At 42.0% G+C, this 23,114-nt stretch overlaps 1 pseudogene across 1 annotated transcript; it reads left to right on the top strand.

Annotated features, from left to right (window-relative positions):
- The first annotated feature begins 344 nt into the window (after positions 1 to 344).
- LOC309388059 (amine sulfotransferase-like) lies at positions 345 to 23,062 on the top strand (annotated as a pseudogene). The gene is made up of 8 exons (XR_014176853.1): positions 345 to 584; positions 2,870 to 3,018; positions 12,921 to 13,067; positions 13,425 to 13,633; positions 20,630 to 20,756; positions 21,115 to 21,209; positions 22,063 to 22,243; positions 22,749 to 23,062. The product of XR_014176853.1 is annotated as an amine sulfotransferase-like (transcript).
- The last annotated feature ends 52 nt before the right edge of the window (positions 23,063 to 23,114 follow it).

The following is a 23,114-nucleotide window of genomic DNA, read 5'->3' as shown; positions in this document are numbered from 1 at the left end:
GGCCTTAATGCATTCTGTTAGCAGAGGCCTTGAGTTGCCCCACGTTAGTGGTATCTAACAATGTAATTTGCAGAATCATTATTAAACCCTTTGGACTCTGAGGCTGCTGTATTATTTTCAAACACAGAGAGAAGTTTGAATTGCAGTAAATGACAAGGCCTGCACTCAGCATGCATGCAGAATCACTTTAAATAGACCCGGATACAACTTCTTATATGTCTGGATCTGCCCTGGGCATGCCTGTCACAAACATGAACCACAGCTTTGCATTTATTCATAAGCAGGCTCACAGTGCTTGGTCGAACATTAGCAGTTCCTGCTTGTGCTTGGAAGGGGTGGAGTAAAATTTTATAAAAAGGGGGTGGGAGAACGAAGGAGCAAAGAAAAATATTCCGGCCGTTGTTTCTGTGGAGAACTGAAGGGAGAAACTGCCCAAACATACGTAGCAAAAAATGGGTCATAAAAGGAGTCAGTAAAAAGCTCTCTAAAGTTTGTTGTTGTTGTTAAGCTCCTCCCCTTCCATTAAGCTAAATCCCTGGAAGATTCATTTCTTCTACTCTTCAGCCTGCCAGTTACTTATCAAGGTAAGTCACAAATTTTGTCACCCTCAATCTAGGTGCACGTGGTAAATTTAGCGAATTAATTTGTTCAAGGAGACAGATCGGAGGGCAGAGGGGGTGAGTTTAGCTTCATTCCACCAAAGTGAGGGGAGGGAGGGGTGGAAGGGGAAGAGAAAGAACAAGTTTGTCCCTGCCCGCATTTTTTTTTTTGCTTTCTTCACTGAAAAAAGTGGATTTGTGCAGGAGGGTGAGGTTAAAACAAGAGGAAAGTTTTAGAAAGCTTGTCTGGCAGCTGCCACCTTTGTATGTAGGGAGTTCGATAGACCTCCAGCTCCCAGGGCTTCCGGAGGGCAGTTTGTGCTCCACTCTTATGTTTATTTAATGATTATTATTTAATAACACCTGAGAAAGGCAGATGTAATCGAGTTCAAACAGGTGGTAATTCAATTTTTAACCACAATGACTTTTGACCATAATTCCACGCACAATTGTGGTTGTATACTATGCACTGCCTGTCTCTTATTACTGGCTATTTGTGCCATACTTTTACAACTTTTTTACACTGATCTGTGGGTTAGTGTGAGCAAGAGTGGGTGTATACAATTTCTCAAATGGGATTATCATTGGTTTTACAGAGCAAGGATAACATTTTTTTTTACACTTAATAGTTATTTTATATGGCCATCCATCTCAAACATATGACTCTGGACAGCTAGCAGTAATTAAACACCGTATAATTAGGATCATTCTATAGCAACCAGGAAAAATCAACCAGCAACCATAACACAGCCATGATAGAGACTCAAATCATGTCTCATCCATGCCCAGTTTTCAAGGATTCACAAAAGGCCAGCAATGTCAGGGCAAACTGATATCTGGGGGAATGATGTTCCAGAGTGTCAAGGCAGAGAAACCTCTCCTTCTGGGTCCTGCCACATAACACTCCCTAATGGTCAGGATCCAAAAAATGCCTCTCCTGCCAGATCTAGTAGGACAGGGAGATATGACTAGGGAGAACTGGATCTGCAAATAACTTAGTCCCCAAGCCATTAATGGTTTTAAAGGTAACTATCAGTACCTTGAATTGAAACAAAAAGCACACTGGCAAACAGTGCAGCTTATGGAGCAGAGGTGTCACATGTATGCCAAGTGACAGGCATCCATAAACTATAAATGTCTATGGAGATTCTCAGTCACCCAGGTCATGGTTGTCCCAAAGATGCTTTTTCAAAAGGCAACCAGACATTCTTTGTTTTTCCTTGAAGGCGTTTCACTTCTTATCCAAGCATCTCTTCCGAAACTGAAGTAGCTTCTTGGATAAAAAGCTAAATGTCTTCAAGGCAAAATAAAGTCCAGTTGTCTTTTGAAAAAGCACCTTTGAGACAACTATAAACCAAAACTTTAACTAATGAGGCTCCTGCAGCTAAAACATAAACAAATCTGGTTAAGATTTAGCAGCAATTCTGAAAGGATAAAATGTACAGTTAGACTATGGGCTCTAAGTAATCTGAAGTAAAAAAGCAGATAAAGTTGAAATCAACTTGGCTGCCTAAGAAGGAAATTGTTCCAGGCCAAGATTAACAGATTAACCAAAGGGACCTTGTAGGTAATCTAGTCCAATCTCTGGTCAAGTAGGAGACTTGATAATCAGTGAAGGCGAAACTTTTTTGGGTCACGTGCCATAAGCAGGGTGAGTGGAGGGGGGGCATGCGTGGGCGTGCCGCACCCATAATGCAATGTGAGATCCACCCAGCGTGCATGTGCGCATGATAGGCTCCACCCCCCTCCCCAATTTTTTGCATGCTTTTTTCGCCCTCTCCAGGCTCCAGAGGCTTTATAGGAGCCTGGGGAGGGTGAAAACAGCCTCCCACCCTCACAGAGGCCCTCCAGAGGCATCAGGAGCTTCCCTGAAGCCTCCAGAGCGCAAAAAAACCCTGCTCTACGGGCAAACCGGAAATTCGGGAACGGACTTCCGGTTTGCTCATAGGGCTGTTTTTAGTCCTCCGGAGCCTTCTCTCCTTGTTCAGTTTCCATCCATTGTTCCTTGTCTGGCCTTCAGGTGATTTGGAAAATAGATTGACCCCTTCCTCTCTATGGAAGTCCCTGAAATATTGGAACACTGCTATCATGTCTCCCCTGGTCCTTCTCTTCACTAGACTAACCATATCCAGTTCCTGCAACCATTCATTGTATGTTTCAGCCTCCATTGTATATTTTCCACTAAGACTACAAGATCCCTCTCACTGTTATTGCTGTTAAGCCTGATTTTACCCAGTCTATATGTATACTTTTGGTTTTTCTTGCCTAAGTGTTGCAACAGATGCTGCAACAGAGAAGACTCTTTCCCCCATTCTTACATAACTCTTCTCCCAGCCTTGTGTCATTGACCAGTCTCCAAGCAAACTTTGTTCCATTTTGTCATGATGAACGGAAACAAAAAAAGAGTTTTTCAAGAAAGGTATATCCTCAAAAAATAGCTGTCTAAAAATTTTAAGGTTTTAAATGTTATTTCACAACCTTAAGTCTCTTTACAAGGATCTTTTGGTTGAGTTTTGTTGCATGTTTTGATTTTTTTGTAATTTTTGAGTCATCATTAAGGGCAGACCCATGCAAAGAACATTGCTGTATTTCTAATGAGAGGTTGTTACAACACAGCTACCAGATAAGGCCCAATTAGCCACCCAGGGATCACATGAGGCCTGAGTGCCAGAGATTAATCCATACCAGTGATGGCTAATCTTTTTTTTTGAATTTTTTTTATTGTTTTAATTAAATAAATAAATATAAAAAAAAACACACACACACAAAAGCATCCTTCATTACATCTTGTAGAAAGCGTGCTGATTGGTTACAAATGGTGAGAACAAAGGATACATTGTTTCCAGAACAAAAAACCAAATTCTGGCTTCTGAGTGGCAGATTCGACTTTCTCAAACTTATGAAAAACAATAGTCTTTAAATGTCTTTGATAGAATTTAATAAGAAATGATAGGAAGAATTATTAGAATTAAAAAAAAGTTTTAGTTCAAGCCAAAAAATAAGATAGCAAAGAATAGGAGAAAAAGAAATCAATTCGTTCACTTAAGAGGAGAAATAGGAAACGTTACAATCACTTCAATCCACAAAACATCGTTACAAAGAAAAAGGAAAAGAAAAAACTTTCTAAGGCAGTCCAATAAAGATAATTTTCGCCGCTTTCTTCTTTTAATTAAAGGACTAATTTATCTTTTTTTTAAAAGTTTCTTTGGGCAGTCATTCTCAAAGAAAAAAACGTCACCAGATGGACTCCCTTTCACTTCCTTCTTTTCGGAGCTGTCTCCGACTTTGTCAGCCTGGGGCTGTCTGTTTATCGGCGGCTTGGATAACTTCCCTTGGGTCAATCAGGGACTTTGCGATGTCCCTGAGACCAACAAGGATTTATATCCCTGTTCACCATCTCTACGGGACGGTTTAGGTCCATATGGACCGTACAGCGGTAAAAGTATCAACGGTGGTCTCGGACAGTTGAGACGGTGCGTTGTCTCGTCGCGACGTTGGTTCTCCTTCTCCCATGGCTAACCTTTTTGTTGTGTGCCGAAAGTGTGTGCGCATGCATGCAACAGCATGCGTGAGCACCCACACCCATAATGCAATGCATGCATGACCCTCCCGCCCCCATGCATGTGTGTGCGACCTCTCATGTGCGCCCTGTCCTACGCATGCATGCGTGACCCCACATGCTCCCCCACCCGCTTGCCCATTTTTGGCTTCCAGGTTGATGCAGGACCTGGAAGCCAAAACGTGCCCCCCTGTGCCCCATTTTGGGCCTGGAAGGCCTACACCAACCTAGAAGCCAAAACAGGGCGCAGAGGCTCTACACAAGGCCCAAAATACAATGTGAGCATCCCCCCCTGTGCATATGCCCCATCCCCCACACATGCACGCCCATGTCTCCTGCATGCACCCCACCCTCTGCACATGCGTGGCAGAGACCTGAAGACATGCTGACTGACAGGAGGCATACATGCATGTGTGGTGGAGCTGGGTTGGAGTGACGGCTGGCGTGCCCACAGAGAGGCTCTGCGTGCCACCCGTGGCACGCATGCCATAGGTTCGCCATCACGGATATATACCATGGGGTGGGGGTGGGGAATGCACTTAGATCAGAACTGAAGATCTACTCAGTTCCTTGATCTGTGAGTTAATCTATAATTCCTTGATCTTGAGAAGATCCCTGAAGCTGATCTACTGCAACCTTTTCAAGTATCTTTCTCAAGGAGTGTGTGTCTGTGCAGTAGAATTGTATTTCATCAAGTCTCTTCTCATCCAGGGATGTTCTCATTTGCTCTTCCAATGGGTAATGCTGTAAAATGATTTTGGGAGAGTCAAATCAAACAATCCCTGGATGCTATGAGAACTATTGATAAAACCTCTGATACTGAAAACACACACAATAGTGAAGACTCCCTCAATTTACTCCATTGATATATCTGTGAAGCCATGGTATGGAAATAATGTGTCAATCACCTTCTGAATTCTTAAATTGTCCATCACAATCAGAATGTTTGGACAACCATTTTATCTGAACTGATGAAATGGGCAGTGAGATGCAAATATTTCCCAACATCTAATTGAATAAGTGAGCAATTGAGTAACTGCATAAAATTAGGATTTACAACATTCTTAAAGCTTGACAATTAACTGAATGTAGATAATTTGACTTACCTGCAGAAAGCAATTAGAGAACTTGGTGATATCCATCAGTATCTACAGAAATGAAAAGTATGTAGTTCAAAGATTTATGACACTACGTTGCACCATGAAATTATTCCTTGTGTAATATATTTTCCGACTCGGTTACACAATACATACTACACCCACCCAAAACCCACAGCTTTCATTTTCTGTGCATGCATAAATGTCTGTATAAAACTGAATCTTCCTTTGAAAAATGCGTAGAATATTGCCTTAATACATTGAGGGTCTGAGGATCTGAAGGGGGGGAGTGCAGGGGGGTCGTGTGCAGGTGTGCCACACCCATAATGCTATGCGCATGACCCCAGCATGCATGTGCGCACGACCAGTGCTCCCTCCATTTTTGGCGTGCTTTTTTCATCCTCCCCAGGCTCCAGAGGCTTTATAGGAGCCTGGGAAGGGCAAAAACAGGTACCCCCACCCCGGAGGCTTCAGGAGCTTCCCTGAAGCCTCTGGAGCACAAAACATCTCCCCTACGGGCAAACCAGAATTTCGGGGACAGACTTCTGGTTTGCTCGTATGGCTGGTTTTAGCCCTCCGGAGCCTTCAGGGGCCTTCAGGAGGCTTTTCTGAAGGCTCCGGAGGGCAAAAAATGACCCTATGAGCAAATCGGAAGCCTCCTGAAGGCTCCAGACCCTTTAGCTCCAGAGGGCAAAAACTGGCCCTACGAGCAACCCGGAAGTGACTACCGGTTTGCTCATAGGGTCGTTTTTTGCCCTCTGGAGCCTTCAGGGAAGCCTCCTGAAAGCTCAAGGGCTAAAACCTGCCCTACGAGCAAACCAGAAGTACATTCTCGAACTTCTGGTTTGCCCATAGGGCCAGTTTTTCGCGCTCAGGAGGCTTCCCTGAAGGCTCTGAAGCCTCCAGAGGGCGGAAAAATGGCCTCAAAAGAAGGTCGAAGTCAGCTTTGCCAGCGTGTGCATGCGTGCTGGCCAGCTGACAGGACAATGCTTTGCCTGCTTTGATAAATGGCTCCACACGCGTGCCATAGGTTCACCATCACGGGCCTAGCCTATTAATTTATCAAATCAGTAGAGCCTTTTGCAAGTGAGCCAATAATTTGCTTCAATGGGAGCTACTCCATGTTTATTTGTGCCTTTGCTGAAATTAGTCATTCAGCACTGGCTTTGCTATCTGTTAGCAAAGAGGGCTGACTGTCACTGCGTTAAATTGTTTGCTAGTCTGAACTGAATAGCTGAAATGAAAGAGTTACTGCGCAGGTCATAAGGTCTTATCTGACAATGATGTACTGTGTCTGCTCTTCACACATATCAGAGACTTCTCTTCCCTTTTGATCTTTGTCCATCTGCCAGGAAAACTGGGAGACAGAATTGCTTCTGCCAAAATGTAACAATTAGATAGATTTGTTTTATTTCTTTATTTCTTATTTTTGTATTAAAGCTTGTTTTTAATTAAAAAATATGTTTTCTGGGATTTTCTTTTTTCCGCACCTTAAAGATAATGCTGTTTGGAAAAGCCGCGGTCTAAGACCTCATCTAGTTCAGGGTGAAATATCTTCCCCTGACAATGGTAGCAGAGGATGGTTATAATTTACGGCTGTTTCCTTCAAAGCTATCTTTAAGAGATAAGCGGCCAGGCTAACTAGCCATGCCAAGGAAGAAAAAGAAAAAACATGGAACGCGCTCAGAAGGATCCATTTCTTCTGACACAGAAATGCAAGACTTCTCACGCTGGCTTCCAACTTCCCGAAATCCAGTAACTGGACTGGATGAAGACCCTGCTGTGGGGGAAGGAACTACAGGAGGTGAGATCTACGAACCGAGGTCAGTAGTTCCCCCTTCTCATTATGCAAATTCCCAAATACCTCCAAGAGATTATACCATGCTGGGGGCAAAGCCAAAACGTTCCACGTTACCAGAGCAACTTCACTCCCAAACTCTTGGAGATTATGAAACAATTGATGTCTGGCCAAAGCCCTCGCGGCAACTGCTGGCAGAGGAAAAACACCCCCACGCAGAAAGTGAATATTATGAATCCTTCTTAGGCCCTACGGAAGAAATGAAAAGCTATCGTGACCAGATAGAGCATTTTGAAAAACAAGCCTGAGAAGCTAGAGAATATTATGAAAGATTGGAAAGAAGTAGGAGGGGTTTCCCCACTCCCAAAATGTCTGAGGACGCCATCTTGTCTTCTCCTAAACAACCTAAGACACACCCCATAAAGGACATTGCATTAGGCGAATCAGAACAGAGAGATATGTACACGTCACCGAGGTCACGTGATCTCCTTTGTTCTACTTCTTCTGCCACGTACAAAGGCCTGATGCAGCCAAGAAGTGAAGCTGCACTGCCATCTGCTGGCAGAGAAAATTTATTAGAGCAAAAGTTAAAGGAATTGCACCGAAACTGGACAGATTTATCTATAAGTCTTCCAGATGCCCAAGCTTTGCCTCCAAAGGTTAAGTCTTCAGCGCCCCCTGGTGGTGTTGGATCCTCCCTAGATGGAACAAGGCAAAGCCAAAGGCAAATGCAAGCAAACCAATTTAATGTTGCCACACAAAGGCCAATGGTGCAATTACAGCACCCCCTGGTTCAACAACCAGCTTTTCAACCTGCACAGCAAGTTGTTCAAATGCATATCCCTCAGCAGGCGTTTTCAGTCAGTCTTTTGGCTGGTGAGTCAAAATTAAAGGAGTCAGGAGAGAATTATAAAGCCTGGGTCAGTGAAATTGCACTCTTGCTTCGCAGAGAAGGCACACACTGTATGGTTTTTAATCCTCCTGCCCAGCCATGGACTCCTGCAATGAGAGACCTAGAGACCAGAGCATGCACTACTTTGCTCATGTCGATGGAAACTGAACTGCAGGTTACCTTTCCACCTGATGCAACAGCCCAACAAATTTGGGCTATTTTGGAAGATTGTTACAGGCCCATTTCAATTGAATCTTCATGTTTGCTCATGTCTGAGTTCCATGGTTCGAAGTTGAAACCTGGTGAACGAATTGGTGGACATTTGACCAAACTGAAAAGAATGAGAAGTGAATTGAGAGAAAGTGGCCATGTAATCGATGATATCCAAATGATTAGCATCATTATTAACTCATTGAATTATGAATGGAAAGACGCCGTTGCAAAGATTAACCACGTGCCTATTGCGCAACGCACGGTTAACCACGTTTGTAGACTTTTAGTGGAGGAGGAAGCTATCAAATTAGCTATGCCACATCTGCAACGACCCCCAGCATCAAAGGCTCCAGCTAGACGTCCCTTCCGAGGAAGAGGCTATGCTCCAAGGATGCCAAAATGCTACACCTGTAACCGTGTGGGACATGACACCCGGGATTGTCCCCAACGAGTTCCAGCTCCCGTCACATACCAGCCCAGAGGAACAGACTCCAGAGGTAGAGGCGGAAGACAAGGTTGTCGTGGTCCAAGGCGTGATCCACAAGCTCCACTCGCAACATTGGCCATAACCAACGTTCCACAACCTGATCCAAAGTACGACAGACGTCTTTTGTGGACTTTAGATAGTGGAGCAGCTGTGCACGTTACCCACAGAAAGGAACTTTTCACAGAGATGGGCGAGCCAGAGCCAGAGTATCGAGAACTGTACACCTTTTCCAACCACACTTGCAAGGTCATGGGAAAAGGAACTGTTTACATTGAAGAGCTCGATACATTCATCCCTGATGTTTATTACATACCTTCAGCAACCAGTAATTTGCTTAGCCAAAGTCATTTGTCTGGAGATTTAAAGTTCCAGGTTCACCACCTCGAAAAAGCAAGTTACATAGTTAAAGATGGAGATATTGTTGCTGAAACCATGCTGATTGGTGGTGTTTATTACTTAAAGCCAAAGCCTAAAAAGCAAGCACAGGCAAGTATGCAAACTCCAAAAAGGGACAGCACGGGCCCAGAGAGAGTTGCTTCAGAGAGAGAACCCGTTACTGTGCCAAAGGCTCCTAAAGCCAACGAACAGAGAAAACAGAAGCAGGTTGCTCAGAGCAAACCTGAGGTTCCTCATGAAACTGTTAATGTTGAGAATTCACTAACTGGTAAACCTTTGCATTCCAGGTGTATCCACAAGTGGCACAGAAGATTGGGGCATGCCAGTTTCCGTGTTCTTAGAAAGATGCCGGAGTTTGCAAAAGGTTTGGATCTAAAGGGGTGTAAGGTGTTTTTGGATTGTGCAGTTTGCAGGAAAGCTAAATCCAAAGCAGCTGCAATTCCCAAACACGCTACACGCCTGTCAACGCGCATTTTTGATTTGGTACACACTGACATAGTGGGTCCTTTCCCACCATCATTTGGTGGTAGAAAGTATTTCCTAACAATTGTAGATAATCATTCTAGATATGGATTTGTATATCCTATGAGAGAGAAATCTGAGACCTTTCAGATCTTTAAAGACTTTGCAGCTTTTGTTTCTACACAATACCAAGTTCGCATCGCCAGAATCCAGAGTGACCGTGGTGCAGAATTCATGTCTCAGCGTTTCCAGGACTGGATCCGTAAGAATGGAATTCTTCATCAGACATCCGCTCCATATACACCAGCTCATAACGGAGTCGTAGAAAGAAGACAAGGAGTTCTACAAACCATGATGCGTTGTCTTCTAGAAGATGCCAATCTCGGTAGCATATACTGGGGTGAAGCAATCAAATATGCAAATTACATTGTCAACCGTACTTGGAGCAGTGTAATAAATCAAACTCCTTTCTACATGCTGTATGGCTACAAGCCTAATCTCAAGAACCTCCACATTTTTGGTTCATACGCTATGGTGAACACTCCCTTAAGTCAAAGAAGAAAGGGAGGTCCAGTAGCAAAGAGACTGAGATTTATGGGTATTGATGATAACTCAAAATGGTGCAAATTTATTGATCCTAAACATGTGATTGTCATTTCACAATCTGCTAATTTTGAGGAAGACATTGACTGGTCCAGGATTCATTCCAATGATCCTGGAGTTTATTTTCCTAGAGATGATATTCCAGATGCCACGCAGCCTGATGACAATTTACAGGCAGATATTCCTTCTACCAGTTCTTCACAACCTGATGTTCCGTCTTCGCAAGCCGCGGATGCTGACGCTAGCGATGAACGTGAGGACGAAGAAGAAGAAGAAGACTGGACTGTTGTTCCGAGATGTTCCAAGAGGGTCACAAAAGGAATCCCTCCACAACGATATTCGTGGCAACTGACAAAAACACCATTACCTTTGATTTGCAACGTTACTCTTCCTCCTGAGACATTCACACAAATCAAACAGCTTCCTGATTCAGAGCAAGACAAATGGTATGATGCAATGCAGGATGAAATGGACAGTTTAAAGAAACTTAATGTATTCACACCTGCAAAACCTCCAGCAAGCAAGAAAGTCATTGGCACTCGATGGGTTTACAGAATCAAGAAGAAACCAAATGGTGAGTCTTTGTACAAAGCCAGACTTGTAGCTCAGGGTTTCGTTCAACGTTATCCTGAGGACTACACAAACACTTACTCACCAACAGTCAGAACTGAAAGTGTAAAAATTGCTTTAACCACTGCAACTATTCTTGGTTTAGAAGTTTTCCAATTTGATGTGGACACAGCTTATCTACATGCAGACCTAGATGAAAAGATCTACGTGAGAAGCCCTCCAGGATTCCGAAAGCAAGAAGGGGATACCTGGTTCCTGAACAAAAGTCTTTATGGTCTGAAACAGTCAGGTTTAATGTGGTACTTATGTCTTACTGACAAACTAAATTCAATGGGCTTTATTAAGTCCGAAACTGATGAATGCGTGTTCACAAAAAGATCTAACAATGCATATGAGATAATTCTTGTTTATGTTGATGATATTGTTTACATTGGTCCAAATAAGAAAATGAGTGATATTTTTGCTAAAGGTTTGCAGAGATACTTCACACTGAAATCTTTAGGTCACATTAGCACTTATTTAGGTGTTCAGATTGAAAAGACACAGAAGGGGTTTAGTCTTTCACAAGAGGAGAAAATTGACCACATTTTGCATCATTGCAACATGAGAGATGCTAGCACAACAAAGACACCCATGCAAACAGATTTTCACAACTTAACACATGAACCAAGTCCTGAGTTCGAGGATCAAACACTTTATCGTTCAGTCATTGGTTCACTATTATACATTAGTAGTTGGACCAGACCCGACATTACACTTAGTGTTAATCTTTTATCACAACACGTAGGTAAGGCAACACAGTTTCATTGGGCATGCATTAAGAAGTTGTTGAAATACCTGAAACACACTAAACACATGAAGTTATTGCTAGAACCAACACACACTGATCAACCAAAGTTAATTTGCTATGCCGACACTGATTGGGCAAGTGATAAGAAATAACGCAAAAGCACTTCTGGTTACATGATGTTCCCGAATGGTTGTCCTGTTTACTGGCAAGTGAGAAAACAGAGTTTTGTTTCATGTTCATCTACTGAAGCTGAATATGCTTGTGTTTCAGATGCTTGTAATTCTCTAACGTGGTTTGATGCTTTGATCACAGATATCTGGACACGTCCGATTCGACCAATCACCGTGATGGAAGATAATGTATCTGTGGTTTATATTTCTGAGTCACATTTCACAGGTTCTAGGTCCAGACACATTGACATTCGTTATCAAAACACAAAGCAATTAGTTAAGCAAGGCTTTGTTAAATTGCAATATGTTTGTACACATGATCAGATTGCTGATATGCTTAACAACCACTTGCCGCAGGTCAACACGAGTATCTGCCAAAGAAGATGTGCCTTAATTGATGATTTGATGACGTCAGCCCAACTAGCAAAAGAAGGGGTGTCACTGCGTTAAATTGTTTGCTAGTCTGAAATGAAAGAGTTACTGCGCAGGTCATAAGGTCTTATCTGACAATGATGTACTGCGCCTGCTCTTCACACATTCCAGAGACTTCTCTTCCCTTTTGATCTTTGTCCGTCTGCCAGGAAAACTGGGAGACAGAATTGCTTCTGCCAAAATGTAACAATTAGATAGATTTGTTTTATTTCTTTATTTCTTATTTTTGTATTAAAGCTTGTTTTTAATTAGAAAATGTGTTTTCCGGGATTTTCTTTTTTCCGCACCTTAAAGATAATGCTGTTTGGAAAAGCCGCGGTCTAAGACCTCATCTAGTTCAGGGTGAAATATCTTCCCCTGACACTGACCACAAATGCTTATTATGTAATAAGTGTCAGTCTAGCTGGCATATACATACGGTAGGTTAAATATTGAAAATTCACTCAAACCCAATTTTGGAATGCAATGGTAAAGTTTGACTACTCAGAATAATACTGATCAATTTTTTAAATTATATTTACAGAGTGCCCATTTATACATAGAATGGAAACTATATATGATTAATCTAAAATTGTAGCCCAGCTATGAACAATACGTTTTTCATTTCATACTTAGTAAGTCCATAATTCTTCACAGACTGCTTGAGGAAACGTAAGGACTCCAGACTCATTCCCCTCTTGACTCTGTCCCCAGGCTCTGCCTCTTCTACAGAAGAGTTCTACAGAAACTGATCTTAATAATATATTTTGTTTTTCTTTGTTTTCAGGAAACATGATTTAAAAAAAAGAATTAATACATGATTGACCATAAACGTGGGAACAATTGTCAATTGCTCTATTATTATATCAACAGGTCAAATAATGGAACCAGTAAATAAGTTCCTGTATAAACACAAAGGATGCTATTTTGTAAAAGGGGTATCATCTGAAAGTATAGATTCACTGGAAAGCTTTGAAATCAAAGATGATGATATATTTATAATCACATATCCTAAATCTGGTAAGTTTAAAGAGGTCTTCCAAGGAAGAGTTAATCTTGTATCTGGTTATAATATTATGGTTGCTGCAACTTTGCTATGCGCTAACCAAATTTTAACATTTGGCATTTTTTTAGAAGTTGTAGGAAATGTAGAAAATAAAGCTGCTAAATCCGCATTTTGACCATTTTTATTTTATTTTACTTTGCAGAGCTAACATTCTCTCATACGCCCGTGAAATATTTTAGAAAAAGCAACTGTTTTTGCATTTCTCTAAAATGTTTATTGTCCTTTCTGATAGGAAAGTATGCTTTGCATAATTTCAGCATTGTCCAAATAATAATCACTCTGTATGCATTAATTTAGTTGTTTATTTCCAGGCACGATATGGACTCAAAATATTGTGAGCTTGATTCTTCATGAAGGTCATCGAGATGGAACTGAAAATATTACCCTGATTGACAGAGCTCCGTGGCTGGAGTGTAATATTGCCGATATAGATTATCCCAATCGCCCATCACCTCGTCTCTTTACTTCCCATCTACCCTACTATTTGGTTCCCAAAGGATTACAGAATAAAAAAGCAAAGGTAGGATCTATTTTGCTACATTTTATGTATCCTGGGATGGACTGGAGAGCTGCCTGTCGTCTTTTATCTCTAATTTAAATCTGAATGTTTTATTGACAAATAGGCAAGGGCAAAGACACAGATACTACATTGTTCCATTGTATTTAGTGTGTGCTAACAAGGTTTGAAGTACAAGAGAAAATACCACAAACAAAACAGGGAATCCAGAATGTCCTGCCAGGCGGAAATAGGCTAAGAACCAAACTAAAGATCCATATAGAGAGATATCTTTAATCTTACCTTTTCCAAAATGACACCTCCAGATGGATTGTAACTTTTATGCTGCATGGCTAGCTCCGGAGGGTAAGTTGAGGAATGTTACCTTTTGTTTTCAATCTGAGCATTCTACTCTCTGTCACTCATACTGTAGTCACATCCCAGATTGGGTGGGATGATTATGGGGCGGGTGATTATGGGGAGTACAAGGTACTCCCATGTGACACCTCTCCTGCGCGAGCTGCACTGGCTTCCTGTGGTCTATCGGGTGCGTTTCAAGGTTTTGATAACGATCTTCAAAGCGCTCCATGGCTCAGGACCTAGTTACCTGCGGGATCGTATCTTGCCCCATACATCCCTACGACCAATTCGCTCACACAGAGAGGGACTTCTCCAGGTGCCGTCCACCAGACAATGTCGGGGGGCGACGCCTAGGAGCAGAGCCTTCTCTGTGATGGGCCCAGCCCTGTGGAATGACCTCCCCCCTGATATCAGGACCACCTCTGACCTCCGCTCCTTCCGCGTAAAGCTTAAGACCCACCTCTTCCAAGTAGCTGGCCTGGCTCAACCATAGTTTTATCATATCACTCCTGACGGGTTTTTAAATTGTGTATTTTGTATTGTAATTGAGGGATTTTAAATTGAAATTTTAATGCTATTTTATTCATTTGTTTACCTCCTCCATGCACATGCATATGTATATGTTTATGTATTGTTATATTTGTATATTTTTATGTGTTTTAATTGTACGCCGCCCCGAGTCCTTCTGGAGAGGGTGCGGCTAATCAAATAAAATTTGATTTGATTTGATTTGATTGACTACCATAACATCTTTACATGGGGATTCCTTTAAAGGCATTCAGAAGCTTCAACTGTAACTGCATAAGCATAGGCAGCTGTGTGTGATCCAAGAATTGCACACATTACACCTGCTTTCTGGACTGTTACAAGTTTGACTACCAGCTTACTTCTGGATCCAATTCAAGATGCTGGTTGGAACCTTTGAAATCCTCCATGAGTTGGGAACAGGTTATTTGAAGGACCTCTGATCCCCAGTTACATCAAGTTTAGGTTGTAAAAAAGATCCCAGTTGTGACTGGTGAGCAATAGGGCTGGACGTAGAAGATGTCGGGGCTGATGAGGCCTTACCAGGCGGTAACTTCTTTGGACCCATCATGAAGCTCAGAGATATATTTTGGCTATTTATATGAACAGTGTTGAGCAGCGATTCTATTTCAGATGTTTTTTTCCATACAGCTTTAGATCATCCATGTAAAGGAGGTGGAATAGTCTGGCAGATGTTCTTGATGTTTGATAGCCATGGCCTGAGTTATTCAGTATTGTTGACAGAGGAAACAGTGCAGTGATAATTATTATTATTTCTTGTATTCATTAAACATGAAACTCAGTCAGCTGAATATTTGAAAATTTATCATAAACACCATTGACTGGTGCTAATGGTTGATAAGGGTTGCTGCCAGCATTCTAGGTATCAACCAAGTATCTTCTTAGAATATATAGTTCCGAGTAGCATAGTTTTTGCAGTTCCACTGGTGTTATTGCAAGAAGCTGCAATTTCTTGATGTTATTATACATCATCTGGTACAGTGATATCACTAAATTGTACACTTCGGCTCTCGACAACCATGATATCTGGTGTGTTGTGTTCCAAATGACGATCCGTCTGTATTGGAAAGTCCAACAAGATCTTTACCATCTCATTTTCGACAAATTTTTCCACTTTATGTTCCCATGACTTTTCGGATACAGATAGGGCATATTTTTTTCATAATGACCAGTGGATTAATTTAGCAACTTAGTTGTGTCTAGCTTTGTAATCAGTTTGTGCAATTTTGTTGCTCTCACATATGAAACAGTTTCAATTTTGTCATTGCAAAATTGGCAGTTTGGATTGTCGGTGGATTTTGTATCTTTTCATGGCATTAGTTTGTAGTGCTTGCAAATATTAACAAGTATTAACATTTCCATTTCTTTCTTGATGGCAGTAGTAGTAGTAGTAGTAGTAGTAGTAGTAGTAGTAGTAGTAATGTTAATCTTTGGTGAAATTCACAGCCTTTGGGGCTGGTTAGTAGCTCAACAGCTCGAGTCCTAACCAAGGACCTAGGAACTGTTAAGGTAACGTCGGAGGATATAAGCTGTTCCAAGTAGGGTGGTTTTTTGTAGAGGCAGAATGTTCAAGTCAGGTAAATTTAGAATTTCCAAATAGCGAGGTAGCCTTTAGGTATTGCTCCAAGGGCTCCAATTACAATCGGGACAACACTCGATTTCTTTTTTCGTAGTCGCTCAACTTCAATTTGCAAGTCCCGGTACTTTGTGATTATTAAATTTAGAATTTTCAAATAGGTATTGCTCCAAGGGCTCCAAATACAATTGGGACAACACATTGTTGTTGTTGTTGTTGTTGTTGTTGTTGTTATTATTATACGATTGTATCACAGTGGCTAGTTGTTTCGCCAGATTTGGCATTGATTATTAGTCGGGCCCCACCTAGGGGCCTAGGACGTCGTAACGTATTTTCGTAATATACGTGCAGATCCAAGCAGTGCAGCTTTTTGCATTTGACTGATGGTGATTTTGTCAAGTTTTAACTCTTTTTAATGTAATTCCAGTGCTTTTGGAATAGCACCCAGTGTGCCGATTACCACTGGAATTACCACTGCTGGTTTGTGCCATAATCGTTGAATTTCAATTTTTAAATCCTGGTATTTCGCGACTTTTTCCTGTTCCTTCTCCTCGACCCTGCTATCACCTGGTATTGCGATGTCTATGATTGTAACCTTATTTTTCCTCAATCAGTGCGATGTCTGGTGTGTTATGCTCTAGTATTTTGTCTGTTTGTATACGAAAATCCCACAGGATCTTGACCATCTGATTTTCGGTGACTTTTTCAGGCTTACGTTCCCACCAGTTTGTTGTTTTAATATTATAATTTTTGCACAAATTCCAGTGGATCATTTGTGCTACTGAATTGTGCCGCAATTTATAATCAGTCTGTGTGATTTTTTTACAGCAGCTGAGTATGTGGTCAACAGTTTCATCAACTTCTTTGCAGAGTCTGCATTTGGCATCATCAGAGGATTTTTCGATTTTGGCCTTAATGGCATTTGTTCGGATAGCTTGTTCTTGCGCAGCCAGGATTAGTGACTCTGTTTCTTTCTTTAATGTACCTGTTGTTAACCATAACCAAGTTTTTTCACTGTCCACTTTATCTTTTATTTTTTCCAGAAATTGACCATGTAATGCTTTGTTCTGCCAACTCTCCATTCTTGATTTTTATCACATCTTTTCTGTATTCTTGTTTCGTCTGTTGGGCCTTCAGTAGATTTTTGTTCTTTACTTCGATTAATAGATGTTCTTGACTTTCTTTTAAATAATCAGCCAGTGCATGTTTTTCTTCTTCAACTATTTGCTTCACTTGTAATAATCCTCTGCCACCTGATTTTCGGGGCAGGTATAGTCTATCAGTGTCACCGCGTGGATGTAAACTGTAGTGCATTGTCATTAGTTTCCTGGTTTTTCGGTCCAAAATGTCCAAATCAGCTTGTTTCCAGTTAACTATACCAGCTGTGTATCTTATAACTGGTATTGCCCAGGTATTTATGGCCTTGATTGTATTTCCACCATTTAATTTAGATTTCAAAATTTTCCTACCTCTGTTGGTGTACTCTCTCCTGACAATAGTTTTTACTTCTCCATGTTGTTGTTGTTGTTGTTGTTATTATTATTCAATTGTATCACAGCGGCCAGTTGTTTCGCCAGATTTGGCATTGATTACTAGTCGGGCCCACTACTACTACTACTACTACTACTACTACTACTACTACTACTACTACTATTATTATTATTATTATTATTATTATTATTATTATTATTATTATTATACTTTATTCATTAAACATGAAACTCAGCCAATTGAACATTCAAAAATGCATTACAAATACCAGTGACTGGTGCTAATGGTTGATACGGTTTGCTGCCAGCATCCTAGGTATCAACCAAGTACCTTCTTAAAATATAAGATGTTCCGAGTAGCGCAGTTTTTTGCAGTTTCGCTGGTGTTATTGAAGGAAGCTGCAGTTTGTGGGTGTATCTTGTAAAATTCTTGGATATGGTGCCAAATGCCCCAATGACAATGGGTATCACTGTTACATGCTTCATCCATAGCCGTGTAGTTTTGCTGGCCAGGTTGTTATTGTTGTTATTGTTGTTATTATTATTTGCCCATCTCTCCACAAGGCAAATGCTGAAGGTAGGAAAAGGAGAAAGAGGGAAGGGGGAAACCATCTCCACAATGTTCCTGTAACCTTGGGGGGGGGGGGATATTGGGAGGTCCATGTGCATTGTCCTCTTCTATCTGCCTCCTTGTCTGACATTTATTTAATTGTATACATCACCAAGTGTCACTGTGAGATGGACATCTACACAAACAGCTAGGTGATGATAGATAAATAGATAGAGTTTTCATTCATGGATAGGTAACATATTGTGAAATAAATTAGAAATGGAGTTCTGACCTCCAGAAGCTTTAAGGAAGACTTTCATCCATCCCACTTTCTTCCTGTGGTGTGAAGCTGAAAGCCACCCCTGCATTCATTCCACTTGGAAGATCTGATGATAAGATTTTAACTAGATATGATAAATATAAATAATAAATAAATATTTATTTCTTAGCCGCACCCTCTCCCGAAGGACTCGGGGCGGCGTACAACAAAACATAGGAAATAAATATATCGACATACATATAACAAAACATATACCAAGACATATATACGACATATACAAGGAGGAGGTGAACTGATAGATAAAAACAAGTAAAAACACAATGTTTAAAAACCCCTAAATAAATTGAATGCAATTAAAATACCCCAAATAAAAAAACCGTCAGGAGCGATATAGTTGGATCAAAGTTGAGCCAGGCCAGCAACTTGAAAAAGGTGGGTCTTGAGCTTTACACGAAAGGAGCGGAGGTCAGAGGTATTCCTAATATCCGGGGGGAGGTCATTCCACAGGGCTGGGCCCGCCACAGAGAAGGCTCTACTCCTAGGCGCCGCCCCTCGACACTGTCTGGTGGACGGCACCTGGAGGAGGCCCTCTCTGTGCGAGCGGATTGGTCGCAGGGATGTATGGGGCAGAATACCATCCCGCAAGTAACTAGGTCCTAAGCCATGGAGCGCTTTAAAGATTGTTATCAAAACCTTGAAACGCACCCGATAGACCACAGGAAGCCAGTGCAGCTCGCGCAGGAATGGTGTCACATGGGAGTACCTAGTACTCCCCATAATTACCCGCGCGGCTGCGTTCTGGACCAACTGTAGCCTCCGGGTGCATTTCAAGGGAAGCCCCATGTAGAGAGCGTTACAGTAGTCCAAGCGAGACATCACCAGCGCATGAGTGACTGTGCGTAAGGCGTCCCGGTCCAGTAGGGGGCGCAATTGGCGCACCAGGCGAACCTGGTGGAACGCCCCCCTTGCCACGGCTGTCACATGGTCATCCATGGACAGCCGGGCATCCAGGAGGACGCCCAAATTGCGCGCCCGCTCCACGGGGGCAAGTTGAATGCCCCCGATGGCCAATGATGGAATTAATTGGCTGAACCGGGGAGCCGGTACCCACAGCCACTCCGTCTTGGAGGGGTTGAGTTTGAGTCGGTTGTCATCCATCCAGATCCGTACGGCTTCCACACACCGGGACATCACTTCGATGGCCTCGTTGGGGTGGTTCGGGGTGGAAAAGTACAGCTGAGTATCATCAGCGTACAGATGGTATCCCACCCCGAAACCACGGATGATCTCACCCAGCGGCTTCATATATGTGTTGAACAGGAGTGGCGAGAGGACCGACCCCTGTGGCACCCCACAAGTAAGGGGGCGTAGGGTCGACCTCTCCTCCCCTGCCAACACACGCTGCGTCCGGCCAGAAAGGTAGGAGCCGAACCACCGCAAAACGGTGCCCTGGACCCCCAACCCCTCCAGCCGGCGCAGCAGGATACCATGGTCGATGGTATCAAAAGCCGCCGAGAGGTCTAATAGGACCAGGATAGAGGAACAACCTCTATCTCTGGCCCTCCAGAGATCATCCACCAACGCGACCAAGGCCGTCTCCGTGCTGTGACCGGGGCGGAAGCCGGACTGGCGCGGGTCTAGATAATCATTTTCCTCCAGATGCCGTGGAAACTGGTAGGCCACCACACTCTCTACAACCTTCGCCAAAAAGGGAAGGTTGGAGACAGGACGATAATTGGCCAGCTCCAAAGGATCCAGGGAAGGCTTCTTGAGCAAGGGTCTCACCACCGCCTCTTTCAAGGCGGCCGGGAGAGACCCCTCGCTCAGCGAGGCGTTCACTAGGTCCAGGAGCCAGTCTCGTGTAACCTCCCAGGATGCCAGTACAAGCCAGGAGGGGCACGGGTCCAATAAACATGTGGTGGGTCGCAGTCGTCCACGCATTCTGTCCAAATCCTCGATGGCAACCAAGTCAAACTCCTCCCAGGTCGATTCCTCAAGACTCGCCACGGACGTCTCCATTGGACCACTAACAGGGACCCAATCCTTCCGAATTTGAGCGATTTTATCCTGCAGATATTTCCCAAATTCCTCTGCTCTGCCCTGTAGAGGGGCCTCCCGCGGCCTCTGAAACAAGAGGGAGCGGGACACCCGAAACAGGGCGGCAGGGCGGTTCTCTGCGGATGCAATGAGAGTGGCATTGATCACTTTTCTCCTACAGATTATTTATGTGTTTAGAAACCCAAAGGATGTCTTGGTTTCTACCTATCATTTTACCAAAATTACACCTGTAAGGGAAACACCAAAAGATTTTGATACATTCTTGGAGTGGTTTTTGTCTGGCAAAGGTAAGAAGAATTTGATCATGATATGTTTTGTCAATTTTTGTCTTGGATAAGAGATTATGAATACATTTCAATCTATTTCCTACAAAGAGCAAATAACCCACATTATCCCTTAAGTATAAGTATAACGATTCACTATATTCATGCAATAATTGTGTAAACTCTTATGAAAATGGTTTATAATGGGATGAATGGGTAGAGATGAATGAAGGATTCCTAGACAACTCGTGACGTAAAAGGGGATGGGAGAGGTAAGAGAAGACAGCCTATTACGGGAGAGTGAGAATAAATACGAGGATAAAATTAACAAAAGTTAATATATTCATTTGAAAAGTAAAGAGTTTTATTTCTCTCCTATCAGTGCCCAGTAGTTTATGGCTAGACCACGTAGAAGGCTGGTACACTCATAAGGGTGATTTCAACATTCTCTTCCTTTCTTATGAAGAAATGAAAAGGGTAAGATGTGTAAATGTGTAATGCAATATGAACAAACTTGAAGCACAGGGGGCCTTAGAAAGAAAGGATTGTGTAGAATAACTTATTCAGGAAAGGAGCAGACAGGTAATTACAGAACTGCTCTTAGTTATCTCTGTGAACTCCTGAAGGACTGGTGAAATTTCTGAAAAAAGTAAATTTCACTTCTTCCAAAGAAAAGAGGCGGATCCAGGAAACTAGTCTGTTGTCACCTCGACATCAGATTAATGAACAATATGCACTTATCTAGGTATGCTACAATTCAAAGAGCCAGCATGTATCTCTTGAAAATCAAGCCAAAAAAAAAGTTGATCTCTTTGATAGAGTTACTGACTAGTAAGGGAATCCAATATGGGACTCTCTATCTATAATTCAGCAAAATATTAGCCAAAGTGTCTCATAATATTCTACTGTTTTGGCTCAAAAGGGATTGACTCAACTCAACTGCATTTTCAAGAGACATCAAGGCATTTAGCCTAGCTATAGAATTGGCCAGTCTGTGATGCTGATTGTCAAGAATGTAAGAGCCTGAATCTTAAGAAAATAGTGCGCATACAGTAAATATATTGAAATCCAAGATTATTCTCAGTAATTTGCCTCTTAGAAACCTTTCGCAACAGTCCTAGGAAGCACTTCTGTGTTTAATCCATTGATATTGCTTTCTATGTGCATGTAGAGTTTTCATTAAAAAAATAAACACAAATGACTTTATCAGGGTAATTTTTTTCAGTAAGAAAAGAAAGAATTAAACACTGTGATATGTGATTGTAAGATGTGTTTCCATCTTCTCTCCATTGTTGTGGATGATCTAATATGAAGCTATATCGAATTGCAGGATCTGAGAAGTTCTGTACTGAAAATATGCAACTTCTTAGGAAAAAAACTAAGTGGCAAGGAGGTGGATGATGTGGTGGATAAGGCTACATTTGATAACATGAAAGTGGATTCCAGAGCAAACTACACATTCATGCCTCCTGACATTGTAGATTGCAGAAAAGGAGAGTTTCTTCGCAAAGGTAAATCAATAGTAATTCATACTCTGGTTTTCATATACCAGGCTTCATCTTAAACCAGGATTACTGCCTTCATTTGAAAGACACCTCCTTAAGTGATATAAAGGTGTCCTAACAACCACTATATCTGCTGCTGTCCATGATTTTGTGCTAGTGTCATCACCAGCCTATATCTGAGACAGCTGTAGGTCTTGCTTAGCTATACCAATGTTAAAGTAGTGTTCTTGTCATTCTGTCAGATTTTTGGCATGAATATAATCTGAGTGTATCAATGATCAGTCTGTTGCCTGCATAGTCTAATGATCTTTTGGGAATGGGATTGTTCTAGCTCACACTGGCCACTTTAGGGTGAGGGAGACATAAACTCTTCACTTTCTACCCTGGGCACTGTCCTCCTCCAGTCTCAGAACTGCCTCCTTTAAGCCTGCAGGATTAAAGGATGATATAAATAGCCTCTAGTTTAATTGAATACAAAAACTGTTGACATATTTTAACCATTGTTTCCCAGGCACTATTGGGGACTGGAAGAACCTCATGACTGTTGCCCAGAATGAAAGATTTGACCGTGTCTTTAAGGAGAGGATGGAAAAGCTGCCCTTCAAGTTCTGCTGGGATATTCAGGAGGATCCATGAGCCTATTTCCAGCTCAGTGGAGGAAAATAATGTGTGATACACACCTTCAAATGGCTTGAATCAGAGATGACATTCCAAGAATGGTCTTTATGTAACCTTGTAATATTTGATTCTCAACTTTAAGGAGATGATTGAACAAAGCATCATTAAATTCTCTGCTATTAATAAAATAGAAACTGCAGAACACAGTTTAAAGTACTTCTCTTTGAAATCTTATTATCATTTGTATTTTTTAATTCTA

This window comes from Natrix helvetica (genome assembly GCF_964273705.1).
Source record: "Natrix helvetica genome assembly, chromosome: 2".
NCBI classification, from domain to species: domain Eukaryota; kingdom Metazoa; phylum Chordata; class Lepidosauria; order Squamata; family Natricidae; genus Natrix; species Natrix helvetica.
Note: the sequence above shows the minus strand (reverse complement) of the source record. Positions and strands in the feature narration are given on the sequence as shown.